General features: G+C 43.8%; 11 non-coding genes across 11 annotated transcripts; all 11 read left to right on the top strand.

Moving 5' to 3' along the window:
- Positions 1-12,091: 12,091 nt before the first annotated feature.
- trnas-aga (transfer RNA serine (anticodon AGA)) lies at positions 12,092-12,173 on the top strand. Its single transcript has one exon. It is a non-coding gene; the product is annotated as a tRNA-Ser (tRNA).
- Positions 12,174-12,739: 566 nt separating this feature from the next.
- trnag-ucc (transfer RNA glycine (anticodon UCC)) lies at positions 12,740-12,811 on the top strand. The gene has a single exon. It is a non-coding gene; the product is annotated as a tRNA-Gly (tRNA).
- Positions 12,812-12,903: 92 nt separating this feature from the next.
- Positions 12,904-12,975, top strand: trnag-ucc (transfer RNA glycine (anticodon UCC)). Its single transcript has one exon. It is a non-coding gene; the product is annotated as a tRNA-Gly (tRNA).
- Positions 12,976-13,068: 93 nt separating this feature from the next.
- Positions 13,069-13,140, top strand: trnag-ucc (transfer RNA glycine (anticodon UCC)). Its single transcript has one exon. It is a non-coding gene; the product is annotated as a tRNA-Gly (tRNA).
- Positions 13,141-13,233: 93 nt separating this feature from the next.
- Positions 13,234-13,305, top strand: trnag-ucc (transfer RNA glycine (anticodon UCC)). Its single transcript has one exon. It is a non-coding gene; the product is annotated as a tRNA-Gly (tRNA).
- Positions 13,306-13,397: 92 nt separating this feature from the next.
- On the top strand, positions 13,398-13,469 carry trnag-ucc (transfer RNA glycine (anticodon UCC)). The gene has a single exon. It is a non-coding gene; the product is annotated as a tRNA-Gly (tRNA).
- Positions 13,470-13,561: 92 nt separating this feature from the next.
- trnag-ucc (transfer RNA glycine (anticodon UCC)) lies at positions 13,562-13,633 on the top strand. Its single transcript has one exon. It is a non-coding gene; the product is annotated as a tRNA-Gly (tRNA).
- Positions 13,634-13,725: 92 nt separating this feature from the next.
- On the top strand, positions 13,726-13,797 carry trnag-ucc (transfer RNA glycine (anticodon UCC)). Its single transcript has one exon. It is a non-coding gene; the product is annotated as a tRNA-Gly (tRNA).
- A 92-nt stretch (positions 13,798-13,889) lies between these two features.
- Positions 13,890-13,961, top strand: trnag-ucc (transfer RNA glycine (anticodon UCC)). The gene has a single exon. It is a non-coding gene; the product is annotated as a tRNA-Gly (tRNA).
- Positions 13,962-14,053: 92 nt separating this feature from the next.
- trnag-ucc (transfer RNA glycine (anticodon UCC)) lies at positions 14,054-14,125 on the top strand. The gene has a single exon. It is a non-coding gene; the product is annotated as a tRNA-Gly (tRNA).
- A 712-nt stretch (positions 14,126-14,837) lies between these two features.
- trnag-ucc (transfer RNA glycine (anticodon UCC)) lies at positions 14,838-14,909 on the top strand. Its single transcript has one exon. It is a non-coding gene; the product is annotated as a tRNA-Gly (tRNA).
- Positions 14,910-16,922: the final 2,013 nt, after the last annotated feature.

The raw sequence follows: 16,922 nt of genomic DNA, 5'->3' as shown, positions 1-16,922 counted from the left end.
AGTAAGATGAAGGCCAGTAATACTAATTTCACTTTCTTGACTCTGGGAAAGCGTATCATGAGATCCACGTTGTTGTTCCGACTGTAGCCCCTTAGGTCTGACAGAAATACAGTCTGTAATGCTCTTTAAACAGGACCAGGTTCTCCAGCACTTCAGGAGTGGTTTGATGGCAATTCCATTTGGCACTCGATGCACGAGAAACACATGTGGCTCCAGCAGGCCTTTGAGGTTGTGACGTTGCACACATGGGTTTGGCATATACCGAACAGCATGGGCAACCACAGGGTTCTCAAACGTCACACAAAACAGAGACAGGCTGGAGTGGAAGCCATCTGAAAAACATCATCGCATTATCATCGAAGTGCACAGGCATGTCAAAGCAGAAGAGTTAAGAGTCAGTCTGGGATGGGTAATGCCTCCACAGAAGATTTCCATAGCAGTCACTCTAATCTTTACTATTCGGGGGGTTATCAGCCAATTACAGTGTGGGGGGGGGGGGGGGGGGGGGGCTCTCTATGGGCTCATACAAGCTGCCATTTTATTACATCCCATAATTGGATGTGGGGTTATGAACGGATGCTGTGAACAATTCTTAGAGCCTTACCAGCAGTGGGGCTAAAAATATAATGTGTTTCCTGAGGGTGTCTCTGGAGGAAATGCCATTGGGTCATACAAGTAACAGGGTTTGTCATCCTTCCAGCATGAGTGTGCTCAGTATGTTCAATCTTATCCCATTATATTTCGATATTTCTGGTGTGTAAGTGGAAAATTTGACCTTAGGTTAAAAAGGTGAAACTGTACTAAGGCACAGCTAAAATGCTGTCATCAGCATGCTAACATGCGTACAATGTCAGTGCTAACATAGTGGATGTTTAGCAGGTTCGCCATCTTAGTCTGGCATGCTAGTATGCTAACATTTGATAATGAGCGATAAACATATACAACAAATACAGCGAAGGTTTCATTTGCACGTACTAGTACTGGACATAGTGACACTTTGACCCGATGAGGGTGCTAGATGAACAGTCTGGGGATCCAGAAAATCAGTAGGTTTTAGCCTTTGGGGACCATGAATCTCTGTACAAACTTTCATGGCAATCCATCCAAGAGTTGTTGAGATTTTTCAATCTGGACCACAGTGGAAGATCAACCGACTGACAGGCCGACATTGCCATCCGTAGAGCCATGTCTCTGGCGTAGCTTAAAAGGTCATGGGGTCACAAAAAACCTTTAAGGTTCATCCTACAGGAACCATGAATATTCATTGCAAATGTTCAGGGACTCTGTCCTGCAGTTTTTGGGATACCTTGTCAAGGACCAACGTGTTGGTCAAAGGGAGCATTTGACCTGCCAGTGAAATGCATCTCCAGGATCTCGCACTCGTAGCAGGCTGTGCTTCTGTCTAGCTTATTTGACATTACACAAAAATGCCGGAGAGCAAGAAAAAACGATGATGTCATAACTTTTTACATAACATTTGAAATTTACCCTGTCACCCCAAATCTGTTGTACCTATCTGCATGCTCTGCTCACCACTTTTGTTCCCAGTCTTGCACATCATTCGGTGATATTTCGCTTTGTGTGGATTCGGAGCAATGGGAGAGCTGCGTTTGCGTGGGTCTGTCTCATTGCTGCATGCCAAATGAGTGTGCATTCTTGGCATGGGGTTGTCGTGTCTGTGGAGGGCATTTGACTGTGCCGCTCCGCCCCTCGTCAACTCTGTGACTAGCGTAAAACCCCAGTAATGAGGTCAAACTAGCTGGACACACTAACAGGCCCTCTTTCATTCCTTTGTTCTTTATATCTCTGGACAGACCGGACTGGACTCCTTGTAACCGTATTTGTTTTGTCTGCAGAGCTGATATTTCAGATCTCTTCCTGCCATTATTTTTAATTGCATTTTGCATTATCAGTATTGATTGGGAGCAGCAAGTGCTCATAATGGCCATATGAGAGAAACAGACACCAGAAAAAGGCTGTGGAAAAACCTTCTTCATCATCCGCATGCCTAATGATGGACTCCATCAGCCTCAGAGCGGGAAATGACCTGCGAGAAAAACTCTCCTGCTGGAAATTGCAGAGTTGTCAACAATGCACCATTTAAGCGCGAGAGAATCCTCACCCACTGCAATCTATATCTTGTGTTTTAATTACAGTGGACGCCCAAGATAGCCAAATGAGATGTTATTCGGGGCCAACAAGGTACTCTAATGGGTATAATTTCAAATGTCAGAAAATCTTTAATTGTACAGCTCATTGCCTGGATTTGAACTCTGTCCTCCTCACTGTGGCGAGGGCCAGCTGAGGTCCTTTATGTTTGAGAAGAAGAAGAAGAAGAAAAAAAGCTGCTTTTTCAGAGTTTAGTTTCCCACAGCAATCATATACCGTTCTCTCACCAGGGGCCTGTACGCCCCCCTGAGAGAAGCTATTGGATGCGAGCAGCGTAGTGTGACCCCGAACAAACACACTCCGGCCAGGTGAACTTTGCCTCACTCTCGGGGCACGACAGTTAAGCACTTGAATCATAAAAGCGTGTGTTGAAGGTGGTACGTCTAACTCAAAATGGACCACCTTGCGCTTAGAAATGGCACCCGACTGTATGTGCGTTTAGAGATGAAGGCTTAAAGTGTCAGTTCGTCTGCACTTATAATGTGAGAGAGAGGGGACTCTGCTGAACGCCGTGCTGTACTCACGACACAGAGTCTTTTGGCATTTTGGAAAGAATGCCTTTTCCGCTTTCTTGTCGAGAGTTGGATCAGAAGATCGATATATCCACTCTCAAGTATTGAGCTGGAGCCACAAGGTGACCACCTCAGTCTGGCATAAAGACTGGAAACCGGGGCAAACACAAGCTTGCCAGGCTCACTCCACGGTGAACAAATACACCTACCAACACCTTTAAAGCCCGCTCATGAACAACATGTTGTATTCCGTTTGTTTACTTTGAACATAAACGGAAATGTAAAAATTTGAATTTGGAAGCTGGTGTGTGCCCAGCTGCTGTTTGCCAAGAAGTAGTTCCAGATGGAAACCACTCATTTGCGTTAAAAACAAAATAGAAATATGGCAGGTTCATTGGCTTTGGAGGTGTTGGTAGGCGTTGGGCACTTTCTTGAACTTTGGACAGAGCCAGGCTAGCTGTTTCCCCCCTGCCTTCAGCTAAGATAATCGTCTCATAGCTCTAGCGTTGTAATCTCTGCTCATCTAACGCTCAGTGAGAAAACAAGTATGCATATTTCCTTATTTGTGTCTGTCACTGCGATACTTCAAAAGGCCATGTCTTGTAATGCTCACTGGAGTAGAGAGACCAATATTATAACGGTGTGTGTGTGTGTGTGTGTGTGTGTGTGTGTGTGTGTGTGGGATGACCTACTGTAGGATGGATGTGATCCCGGCTGGTACAATTTAATTCCAGACTGACCCCATGAATTTCCTCTACATAGTAAATCCTTGCTAATTACAAGCGCATGCTTTCAGAGGCCTCTGGAAACAGCCTTAGCTCTTGGTGGAGCTGAACTGTAAGAAATGTTCAAGTTAACTTCATTTGTCATTCAGGCCCAGCTAAGGTGGGATTGTTGGACTTGTTGCCATGGTTGTGTCATGTGACGCTGCACAATAAAACTGTAGTGCAGAGGCAATTCAACGCTAGATTTAAGGCCTTTTTAATTTGGATGTTTTTCCACTCAATGTAGACTTTAAAAAGACACGCGGTGTCGATGTACTCGTCTTTTCAGATGTGGACGTGGTTTCATTTTTTAGACATTGGTTTGTTCCATTCAGATTCTGTTCATGTTGTCATTGTAGAAACACTAGAATTTTCACAATAACGTGGTGAACAACACCATGTGACCTCACCACGTGACACGGTTTTGTTCGACAGTCATCCTTTTTAGTGGAAGTAGAAATGAAAAACAGGTGTAAAACTTGTGCGCTATTGAATTAAGGTCAGAGAGACTTTTTTCCCCCCTAGGCTCTGTTTTTCTAAGATTATCGAGACAGACCTGCGATGAGGCCAACCACTGAGATATTCACATCTGCAACTGATTATTGTGAAGTAACAACAAATGATATGAGACGGCTTTGGACGCAGGCCAGCGCGAATGATACAACGCGCAGTCATTTTCAATAAGGTCATGGTTCGTGGACCGCCATGAACATTTACAATTTACCACACATCATGATGTACAACATTTCGTATTTTTTGGGACATTCCCACCTAACAAATCACCCAGTGGCCTCTCTCAGATACACTGGCGGATGTCAAGACCCAATTTCTGTACTTTTTCCTCTCAATACATGTACCATGTAACTCAGTACGTTTTGAGTGTAGGTGATGTAGACTCTGAAATGATGAATCTGATAGAATGGTTATATACAAGATATGTCTGATGTCTTGAAATATGGCTTTTGTAATAGTTTTATTCCTCTATGTACTTTTTTTCTGTGTACTGGATTGAATTGTTAATTGTTTTTGGCTGTTTATCACCCTGGGCGATGATATTAGGGATGTCTTGATACCACTTTTTACAATACCGAGAGCGATACTGCGACCTTGAGTGTCTGCTGATACCGTCTTTTTTCCCTCTCTTAAACACCTAACAAAGCTGAAAACAACTCTACTCCCCAAAAGGAAGATATACACAGCCCACAGCATGACTCGGTTATGGACAGTGAGGAACACATGGCATCTTAATTCACTCTCGACTGAAACTCGAGGCTATTTCACCTGATATCAAGTTGGCTGCATTGAAAACAAAATACATATCTAAGCGTCGAAAAACAAGTGCAAGCTCTAAAGTCTCTTTCACGTGTCTAACCTCTAGGGTTGAAGTTTAGCGAAGCGTTTACGTGACTACATTCAGGCTGATGGGTCGTATTCTCCGATATCCGATCCGGTGATATTGGCAAGTAAGACCGATACCGATACTGATAAGAAATATAGGTGCGGCAGTGATTATGGCAGAAAACCTGCTCGTACCTTTCAACAGTTCAAACATTTTAAAAACTACAACATTAGACACACTCTCAAACAAAACAAAATGTTGGCTTTATCAAAAGGTACAGGAAAAAAAAGTGAGCTTTTTGTCTTTAAACAACTAATGTGATGCAGCTGGATATACTTTCAGCCTGATCTAATGCAAATGGCTGCATGGCATCAATTAACTGTGCCATTTCTGCATCATACTCAACCTATGCAGCCTTCGTGACCCTGCAGACATGCCACGGCGTGTATCAGTATCTATCCAGACACTTTTCCCTCTCCCACAAAAGCAAAGTCACACGGAAAAAGCAAACAATATTTGGGAAAGCATGTGCCTCTGCGGCGCAGAGGAAGAATAATGACAAACATATAAATAATGCAACAGCTCAGCGGGTCTGTGCAGATTAGAGAGAGAACAGAGAGCAATCTGCTCGTTGCTTACAAGTCAGACTTTTGTTGACGGGAGGCTTTGCACGCGAGCGAGAGGAAGAGGAAACATGAAAGAACGGAGGGGATAACAAGATGAGAACAGGAAAAGAGAAGTACGAGTGAGGGATGGCTGTCTGAGCTGATGATGACGGTAGTTATGTGGACGTGTGCTTGCTGCTATTTCTATAATTGTGAGGACCAAACCTGAGAACACACGAATCATCAAAAGTGAGGCAGTTTTCTCTCTTCTGATTTTCTCAAGGTTTCGGCATGTACAGTAATGGTGAGGGTTAAGGTTAAAGTTCAGGGGTTAGACTCTGACTTTCCAAGAAAACTTATAATAATAATCAGACTGACTTGCCATTTTTGTTATCCAGCCTGACATTCTGACATTCGTCTTAGCCGTTTGCTGTTAGGGAGGAGTTATTTTGCTCCAACCAAATCAGCGAGTGATCAGTATCCCTCCCTCTGACGCCATCGCAAGTCATTACCATGCTACCAGTTAACTTAAAGCTGCACTAATCAACGTTTTTATATTAACAATAGGACAAATGTTTATGTGTAAAGTGAAAGCTGTCGCTCACAGTGATGAATCTACAGAGAAACCTTACTGGGACTCAGCTCTACGGAGTGTTTTAGCATCTTTCAGCTCATTTTCTTTTTTTTTTTTTGGTTTTAAGACCCGCAACTTTACTATTTTCATTCAGTCTCGCCGTCTTCATCAAACCAAGCTTTCATTTTGCGCAACAAAAAAAAAAGCTTGGATCAATCCACTGCGCGCTACCTGGCTAGCTGGTCAACATCGGCGACATCTACATTTCAGTCCCTCATCGGTCAGGTGAAGGAAAGTCCGAGGGCATCTGATAGGTGGATGGAAAATGGCAGTGAAGGAGCCTGGGGAGTAGGGAATGTGACTGTGACAGAGTGAATACTGGACTTCCAATCATCACGCTGCTTGAAACACAACTTCAAATGAAGGCTAATGTTGCCCCAGGGTCTGCTGGATGTGTAAATAGTCAACTGTTTACATTTAGTCCTTGTTTAACTTTATGTAGTTTTGTACGCTGTGTACCTCTGACCAAATCAAGTTCCTCCTAAGATAATGAAGTTCATTTGAATTTTGACTTGATAATAACATTCATTAAGGAAATAAATGGGAAGATATTACAAAACTTTTCAGTGCTCTCTGCTGGAGAAACTATGTAATTGCAACACTATCTTTGGCATTGCTTTAGCCACCATATATTCCGATATACCAATATATCTGTAATAATGTAATATCGCCCTGGATGGCAGAGTAAACTGCCATATTGTTCCGTTTCATTACCCAGTCTGAAGTGACCACGTCACTTGCCACTGGCTGGTTAGGCCAGACTTCATTTCTAGACACAACAGAAGGTCCGCCATCGCTCGGAAAAGACTTGACTTAACATTTGTCATGTTTAGCAAAAGAATACGCTGATTTAAGAGTTGTTATTTCTGTGAACCACCTGTAAAGCTGCGTCAATAGCTTCCCAACTTCCCGTCCCCATTCTTAATCCCGCCTACAAGCCTCTGATTGGCTCATTTGTTTTTCTTACCAGGGAAACGGCTGTCAAGGAGGCCAGCACCGGACCTATTTAAATCTGGAGACGTGGGCAGCAATATGCACGTCTGAAATCAGGTGTGTGTTAATGTCTCGTTTTCTCAGTATGCGAATGTTTGCCTGGTTCTATTTTTTGCGACTGTTTGTGTCTCAGTTTGTGTCAGCTAGTTTACGTCTCCCCTGCCTGTGTGTGTGTGTGTGTGTGTGTGTGTGTGTTTGTCAAACAGACAGCGGTCCACATAAATCCAACCACTCTGGCTCCACAGCTGCTGTCACTGTCAGATCTTGTCAGCAACACAACGGCGGCTCGGGCCTTTCTGGTCGCTGACTTTGACTCTGTTGGGTTGCCAGATCCAGGGTGGTCCGTACCACGGCACTCATCCCGCCCTGTCAGCCCTTGTTGTTGGGGGGGGGGGGGGGGGGATTATGCAGATTTAGGAGCACTACCTCACGCCTTCCCTCCTCCTCAATCCATCCATCCATTCTCTTCTCGTTCTCCCTCTTCTTATCCCTCTCTGCCAGTCGTGGAAAGGCCCTTTTCACTGATGTCTTGAGCAGCTGGCTCCTCACGAAGAGATAAAGTTTTCTTTCTGCTTCTGATAAATGCCAAACAGACATGTATGAGAGGCTACTTTCTTCAGCAGACAGTCCAGGAATGTAATATCAGAATAACAAGCCAGAAGGTTGTGATTGATCTCTAGAAAAGGTTTCGTAGACTTGTGGTGCCCTCTAACTGCTGCCACTGCTGAACAACTGATTTGAAGTCAGTGTTATGCAGTACAAACATTTATCAGATTTAAAATGCAATTAAAAAAATCATAAGAAATAAAGTGAAACACAATGTCTTTTTATGCATTTAGTGTCATAATTACATGATTATGGCAATTTCTTAGCTTTTTGTCTGACATTGAACATGCTTTTCATTTACTGACACAATAAATGCATATGTTTTTTTTTGGGGGGGGGGTTTAAATCTTCTATACATTAGGGCTATAATTCTTCTATGGGACAGCCAAAAACACAGAAAATGATTTTAAGTAAAAGAAGGTTTTTGGGTTAGGGGAAAAAAATCAAATACTTGTGGCTGGTCTGCTTCTCTGGCTGAGAAGATAATGGAGGATGGCTGTCATGGTAACTTAATTGTGGCTTAGCCAACTTGTTGAGGTCAGACACAAACAACACGCTGCAAGAGAAAACAGTATTCTTGGCTCTTGCTGCTCTTTACGAACGTTCCCCAAAGTTCATCTCATCACACTGTCAAAATAACCTTTTTCAGGTTTACACCTACTCATCTTCATTTAGCTGAAATCAGCCAAATAGGGTCATTGTGGAGGTTTTTTTTTTTTTTTTTTTCTTTTTTCGAACATTGGTGTTTCTAGAGTGCAGCAGACAGGAACAGGTCATATGATCAACCTGAGGAGGGCGCAGTCAAGTCAACCCCGTCATTGGCCAGTTATGTGGAAAGAAGTCAAGTCCAAGTTTAATGACCACACAGCCACAACTGGTGGTATAGCGTGGTCAGTGCAGCTCAGCTTCCAATGCATGCAACCCACATGAACGCATGATACGCATCAACAGTAGCCTACTGTCCACGCTGTCAAGAAGAATTCGTTCGAGTACATGTATCAGACTGCAGCTCGGAGCGGGCAGTGGGCTGTGATGTCTAGCGGGGGGGGGTTAACCTAAATAACATTCTCTGCTCTGGTTTTTGGACGCAATTTGTCATTATGTGCAGCCGACGCTTTTGACACTGTCGCATAGCAACTTAAAAGATGCACGTATAACTCAAAGGTTTTAAGCTCTTTGACCACAGAAAGACGAACTGCAGGTCAACTGTGTTTTCTGCCGGTTTACTGTAACCAACTCTGGGTTTAGGACTGCAGGCGTCATGAGCAGAACGTCTCTATCATCCTGGGCATTACGATAAAACCAAAACATGTGAAATGTACTGCAGCAGCACAGCATGGCACCGATGCAATAAAGTTTTCTTGTTTTTTCTTTCTTTTTCCAAACCCAAGTTCTAGTGTGGTCATGGGAGGATGTTGCCATGGGACGTATTCCCTCGGGAATAACAAACGTACTGTACGTTAATTTGCAAAGCTATGATTTATGGTGTCGGGAAACCACAGTATTTTCTTTATGGGAAATTCCTTAAGCTGTGACATATGCGTGCACTGTGTAAAAGACGTTGCAGATTCGGAGAAAAAGTTAGAGATGCAGAGTTTTGACAGGACAGACCTGAGTGATCCGTCTCCCTAAACAGACTCTGTAGCCACTAAGGTCTCTCCAATTCATCCATAATTCATGGTTAAGCCTGTGCTGGAAGGCCGTGCACTGTTGGCCCACTGTTAGCCAAGCTGAATAATTAAAGACAGAGGTTTCCTCCATACAGTGTATACCTCATTCATTTACATAATCAGTCAGGTGGAGATACAAAAGGGATGGTTCTTGCAAAATAGCAGCTGGCTATGCAGGACTTGGACTTGGCTACCGTATACTGTTCTCTTAAGAATGTGGCAGCTGGTGTTGGTACACAGTTTGTTATGTAAAGTTTGTCAGCTGGCCAGGCATTTATTTTGCTCATTTGGGTGTACTTTCTCTAAGTGAGGTAATGTTTTGCAATCCGCTCTCCCATAACTCTCAGAGCGAATGGTTTTGCAATGTCATTTCAAGTGGGGTTGTTTTTGCGAGCGTTCACTCACTCACGGAAAATCGAAACAACTCTGTCCTTCGTTTCTGAACTTTGTCTGATCTGTGCCAGATGTTGCCCTCACTCTGCATTTTATCCTCTGCGCTGTCTGTCCAGCTAATAAAAAAAAAAAGGCTTCTCACCAGAGCAACAGACTCTGTGTTGCGTTGCTTAGCCATGACGGAGACCAAACAAAAACAAGTTTTCAGATTTTTGGCCACATGTGTTGGAGAAAGGGTGGAGAGGAGGATGGTGACGTCAGTTACAGGGGTTGGATAGCCTCTTCCCCAAGCCCTTGACCCATTTTATTGAGACGCTAGAATGAATCTGTCATATTCCTCGGTGGAAAGGCCGCAGTGGTTTAACAACAGTTGGATCTGATCTCAGGTCAGGAGCTGAAACACTGTGTACAGAGACCGATAAGTGTGTAACACTGAGGAACTAGCTTTAGTAGACAATGGAGTGGTCCTGCTACTGGCTGAAAAAAAGCATCCTTTGTCGTCAGAAATACAAAATTCCTTTCAGTGGCCTCAGCATCAGCGGTGAAAACGGGACTTCCAGCCAGCTGTACTGTCCAGGTGTTTGGCAGTGAGAGTGTGTTCTCACCACAAGCTCACTGATTTTCACTGATTCCTCAGCCTCCAGACGACATGCGTGTTTACATCTGGAAACATATTGCCAACTCCAGCACGGACGGGCGGATGGAGCCGATCAATCCACGCCCATGGAAGTGGACATAACTGCTGATGAACACAAAGCCTGTGCAGAATGAAGTGTGATGAGAGGTTATGATCATTTCTTGCCAAATTACTGAGGTCCTTTTTACAGCAAATATTTGGCACAGGTGCAATAAAATGAATAATGGCTGCATTCCCTTTATGTCTTCCGGTTCCAGGGCCCCGGTACAGTGCATGCTGAATTAATGGCATGGCTTTTATTTTATTTACTTTTTAAATAATTTCAGGTCAGAAAATGCTTTGATATCCATTTTCTTTACAAATTAGTGACAAAAGTATTTTTTTTAATAGTTTTTTAATAATTAAAAAAAAAAAAAAAAAAGCACAGTACACTCAACCAATAATACACTTACTTGAGGAACTTAAAAACGATGGTCAATGACGACATTTTTGACGTCACATGTAAGAGCCCCCCCTCACCCCCTCCGCCTGGCGGCAACACGCGCAGACAGGATGTGGTCTAATTTATTCAAAAAATAATGACGGCGACATTCAAATGAATGAATAAATACGAAAGTCAAACTCCAAAAAAAAGGAGACTGTGCTGCCCGAAGGCCACTGACTGCCGCGGACTGCCCGGCGACCTGGAGCTCGTTTAACAGGTAAGAGGACTGCCGCAAAGCAGCAGTTAGCAAGCTAACTTCAGCTAGCTTAAGTTCGACTCGTCGTGTGCGTCAGCCCGACGTCTCCTGTACGGAAACTTGAGAGGGAAAACAAGGTTTAGCTCGTGTTTACAATGCTTATGCAGTGTAATAGAACGTTGATAAACTCCCTAGAAGCTATAAACACTTACAAAAGTTCACCCCGTCTCGTACGCTAGCCAAGTGCGTGGGCATAAACGCACTAACACTGACATCAAGAAGCTCTCGAGTCTGCATGTCCTTATCCATGTACAAAGCATACATGTCGCCAACTCCATATGATTATAAAGCAATCACAAAGGTCAAGTCAGTCATTTCTAAAGTTAGCAAGCAAATGGTTGTACTTGATCCCATTTAAGGATCAAAATGCCCCCCCCCCCAGGGGTCAACTGTTCCCTTTGAACCCCCCTGACGGCAGGCCTGACTGCATGTAACTTAGTGGTGGGTTACCTCAAGGTGACTTTTGTCAGAATATGAGCTATTGACTGCCATCTTCTGGCCAAGTTATGGAACTAAAACTGATGGGGGCATTATTTTTTTAATAAACTTCTTATGTGGTTAGAGGAAACAAAATTCAGTCAAATCCTAAGTTTATTTCAGATAAATCAATATCCAAAATGCTTGCTTAAACTGAGCCCTTTAGCTAAAAAATATAAAATGAGAAATTCTGTTTTTAGCAAAAAAAAAGAGCTCAATATTCTGTATTCTTTTCATTAGTATGTGTCCCAAGACCACAGTCCTGCATTTACTGCTTGCTGTGCTTACAGTGTAGTGTGCTTTACTTATGCTGTTCATCATAAACTCTGCATCTTCCTGCTGCTTTTCACAACCCTTAAGTAACTCTTTATTATTTGAGAGAGCAGAGGTTTTTTATTTTAAAATACATCAACAAAAAGTATGGTGCCGTGTACTCAGCTGCCATGAGTTGGTACTGTGTCTTTAGCAGTTCAAATCCTATGCGGATATAATGAAAGTGTGTCAATATTGACTTCTATGGACTAAATGAGGTCATGTGTTTCTGTGGCGGGGGTTGTCGTGGCCGAGTGGTTAAGGCGATGGACTAGAAATCCATTGGGGTCTCCCCGCGCAGGTTCGAATCCTGCCGACAACGTTTGTTTTCCTGTTCTGTCTGCTGGATTGTTAAAGCTTGATCGTTTCAAACAGCTCAGTTGCTTCCAATGCCATCTGGCAGACAACGACAGACTGTTTTGCACAATGGTGGCCAGAAGGAATCTGCACAGTTCTCCACTGACAAAGATGTGAGCAATCCAAGATTCTGCATCAGAAAACAAAGTTCGCTCAAGATGACGTTGTCATTGGGCTTTATTGGGATTGGGATAATTTGTGGTTAAGGCAATGGACTAGAAATCCAACGTCACACTGTTTTGAACTGGCCATAATTCTTACTGTAACGGTTAATTATGTTTTCCCTACGGCCGCGTACGGTCGCATATGTGCAGTGACTCCTGTAACATCAGTTATTACTTTGGTATTCTTGCTGATGTACCTCCCCCTTCCTCTCTCCCACTTCTTCTCTTCTCCCTGAATTCCTGACATAAACTGCTGACTCTGCAGTCACTCTGACTTTGAAGATTTTTTACCTCCTCCCTTTTTTTGCTGCCTTGTTGAATTCCTGACAAACTGCTGACTCGACAGTGTCTGTTTTTCTTTTTCATAGCGATGGTGGTATAGTGGTGAGCATAGCTGCCTTCCAAGCAGTTGACCCGCGTTCGATTCCCGGCCATCGCAAAAGAAGATTTTTTACCTCCTCCCTTTTTTTGCTGCCTTGTTGAATTCCTGACAAACTGCTGACTCGACACTGTATAATATCCTTTTTCATAGCGATGGTGGTATAGTGGTGAGCATAGCTGCCTTCCAAGCAGTTGACCCGGGTTCGATTCCCGGCCATCGCAAAAGAAGATTTTTTATCTCCTCCCTTTTTTTTGCTGCCTTGTTGAATTCCTGACAAACTCCTGACTCGGCAGTGTATAATTTCCTTTTTCATAGCGATGGTGGTATAGTGGTGAGCATAGCTGCCTTCCAAGCAGTTGACCCGGGTTCGATTCCCGGCCATCGCAAAAGAAGATTTTTTATCTCCTCCCTTTTTTTTGCTGCCTTGTTGAATTCCTGACAAACTCCTGACTCGGCAGTGTATAATTTCCTTTTTCATAGCGATGGTGGTATAGTGGTGAGCATAGCTGCCTTCCAAGCAGTTGACCCGGGTTCGATTCCCGGCCATCGCAAAAGAAGATTTTTTACCTCCTCCCTTTTTTTGCTGCCTTGTTGAATTCCTGACAAAATGCTGACTCGACAGTGTCTGATTTTCATTTTCATAGCGATGGTGGTATAGTGGTGAGCATAGCTGCCTTCCAAGCAGTTGACCCGGGTTCGATTCCCGGCCATCGCAAAAGAAGATTTTTTACCTCCTCCCTTTTTTTGCTGCCTTGTTGAATTCCTGACAAAATGCTGACTCGACAGTGTCTGATTTTCATTTTCATAGCGATGGTGGTATAGTGGTGAGCATAGCTGCCTTCCAAGCAGTTGACCCGGGTTCGATTCCCGGCCATCGCAAAAGAAGATTATTTACCTCCTCCCTTTTTTTGCTGCCTTGTTGAATTCCTGACAAACTGCTGACTCGACATTGTATAATTTCCTTTTTCATAGCGATGGTGGTATAGTGGTGAGCATAGCTGCCTTCCAAGCAGTTGACCCGGGTTCGATTCCCGGCCATCGCAAAAGAAGATTTTTTACCTCCTCCCTTTTTTTGCTGCCTTGTTGAATTCCTGACAAAATGCTGACTCGACAGTGTCTCATTTTCATTTTCCTAGCGTTGGTGGTATAGTGGTGAGCATAGCTGCCTTCCAAGCAGTTGACCCGGGTTCGATTCCCGGCCATCGCAAAAGAAGATTATTTACCTCCTCCCTTTTTTTGCTGCCTTGTTGAATTCCTGACAAACTGCTGACTCGACATTGTATAATTTCATTTTTCATAGCGATGGTGGTATAGTGGTGAGCATAGCTGCCTTCCAAGCAGTTGACCCGGGTTCGATTCCCGGCCATCGCAGTTGGACATGTTTTATGTTTGATATATAACGGTTTGGGGACGTCAGAATTGCATCTCAGCTCATTACAGATGATGTTGTTCTGTTGGCTTCATCATGTTATACATACAGCATGTTATATATGGGTTATGAAGTAATGTTGATGTAGTGATCTGATATACGATCGTCAGTATAAATAAATAAATATAAATAAATAAATAAATAAATTGACCAGATGCACTATGCCGTTCCTGTGTCTGACTTCCTGTGCAGACTAGGTTGACAGTTAGATTCCTCACAACTTTACAGAGTCTGTTAGTAGCCAACTGAGCAACTGTCCCTCTGGCTCTCATTGTTCAAAAGATACTGTCATCGGCAGGATTCAAACCTGCGCGGGGAGACCCCAATGGATTTCTCAACCAGTTTCTATGTCCTTTCTTATTGCCACTGTTGGGGGTTTCCAATGTTCTGTCTCTGTCTTACTTATGCAAATATACAAGCTTTGACATGCAAAGTGCGTGTATTTTCAGTGTGAAGGGCTTTGAACTTACACGTTCTTTCAACTGATTCCACAGGAGAGGAGCTTGATAGCTGAAGGCTCTGGCTCCTGTTCTGCTTTTGGAGACTCTACAAACTAACCCCCTTCCTCTCCTCCGTACTTCCTCCCTTTTTTCTCTACCTAGTTGGATTCCTGACAAACTGCTGACTCTGCAGTGGATTTTTCCTTCTTTCACAGCGATGGTGGTATAGTGGTGAGCATAGCTGCCTTCCAAGCAGTTGACCCGGGTTCGATTCCCGGCCATCGCAGAGTGCTTTATTTTTCTTCTGGTTATATCTTTATAGCACAACTACTCCTTTTTCGTGTAGGAATAGAGCTTGATATACATTCCAGTTTTGGTGACGATGCCAGTGGACTGATGATGCTGCTGTTGACATTGGTGTCGTTACTGGAGATGGTGGTATATTGTACTGATGATACGAGACTGAAGGGTAATATTGCTGAGAGGGAGGTGGTGGCGGCTGCGAGGACCAGCCATGGTATGTGGCTGGAGATAGGATTGGTGACAGATGACCCTGCTCGTACGAGGACCGTGTAGGAGTTGGGGTTGTCTTCCATGCAACATGAAAAGGACTGTGATGGGGTGAAATGTCCAACTTGTTCACTGTGCCGATGTGGACCCAGCAGGGCTCCTCTGTCAGACTGAGCCGGCAAATACTCCACAGCAATGTGCTCGCCTTTTAGGACTAGTTAGGATTTGAGTTAGCGGGCTGGTTGCTGAAAGGTCGGGCCACGACAACTTGTTGTTTCTCCCTCTCCATCTTTACACATTCGTGTCCCACCAATGCATGTTACTAACTTTATATCTTCCCCTGGAGTTTCTTTGTGCTTTCTCGTCTCACAGGTTCCTGTGGATTGTGGTCCTGGTACACCTGGCTGCTGCTGCCAAGGGCCTGCTTGACTCTCATCGCTACAATTATTATTATTAGTCATAGTTCTGTTATTATTATAGCTGTTATTGCTATTATTGTCTGTGTGTGTGTGTGTGTGTGTGTGTGTGTGTGTGTGTGTGTCTCTCTCTCTCTCTCTCTCTCTCTCTCCAACCCAACCGGTCAAAGCCGATGACAGATGATAATATTATAAAGAGTACAGTCTAGACCTGCTCTATTTGTAAAGTGTTTTGTTGCGCTATATAAATAAAATTGAATTGAATAAATAAACCCCCCTAGTCGTAAAGATGTGGCTGGCACAAGCCGTGCTGATATTTTAAGTGTTATTTAACCAGGTTGGTCGTCTCTGAGATCTTTGATGTAATCTCATTTCTGGTTGCTCATTACTCCAGAGAGTCTGTTTCACTTAGTACAAACACTCTGACGTTGGCAGCAGGACTCGAACCTGCGAGGGGAGACCCCAATGGTTTTCGAGTCCATCACCTCAACCACTCGGCCACGACAACACGTTCTGTTTGCAAGATTGGTAAAAATTGGTAAAAGTCGACCATTAGGCTGGCTTGTTACTTTCCGTGCCTGCGAGGGTCTGCTTTGGTCTGCTTGATGATTAATTGCTTATAAAGAAATTATATTTAATAAGTTGGGGATTCTGTTTTGTTTTGTTCACTAACAGCAGCATGTGTGTAACATTGACCACACTAATGTACAGCATTCCGTTATTCATCGGACCTCATGAGTTAGAAACGCCTGCGTTACATCCAGTGGTTAAACTGGCCCGGGCTCAGCCCATCTTCAACAAAGTAAATATTTTTACTCTTTTCTTGGTCTTATTAAAAACTAAGGACTCAGGGAAAGCCAGAGAGCTCCCTTCCTCACCTGTGGAATAATGGGCAAGTAGTCGTGGAGCCCAAAAATCGGGAGGCGGTGAGCTACAGGGCCAGAACTGGCTCGGCACATCACTGTCCTCATACCTGTAGGGTCATCCACCACCACCACCCCATCTCCTGCCTGGTCCTTGTACGAGCAGAGTCACATAACCACCACCGCCGTGAATCACCTGCAGCTTGACACCAGCAAAATGAAGGAGTTTAATCCTTAGTATTTCCATGTGGTTTTATGTTTACAGTACCTCTGTAGGTCAAACTGTTGTGGTTTCATCAGTTGACAGTGGCAGTCAGCTGAATCAACTGTGAAGATCAAAGTACTTAAAAATCCATGCTTTAACATACTGTAGAGGAGGATGAGATGATAAGAAGCTACTAAAACACAGCACCACCACTAACTGCAGCCTCACAAATGACAAGACTTGAATTAACACCTCGCTGGCACACTGTCAACGAGACGCCAGAAGTTATTGCAGGGTTGTTTGTA

Source organism: Enoplosus armatus, chromosome 21 (genome assembly GCF_043641665.1).
Source record: "Enoplosus armatus isolate fEnoArm2 chromosome 21, fEnoArm2.hap1, whole genome shotgun sequence".
Lineage (NCBI taxonomy): Eukaryota > Metazoa > Chordata > Actinopteri > Centrarchiformes > Enoplosidae > Enoplosus > Enoplosus armatus.
The sequence above is the reverse complement of the archived record's forward strand: the minus strand, read 5'-3'. Positions and strand labels throughout refer to the sequence as shown.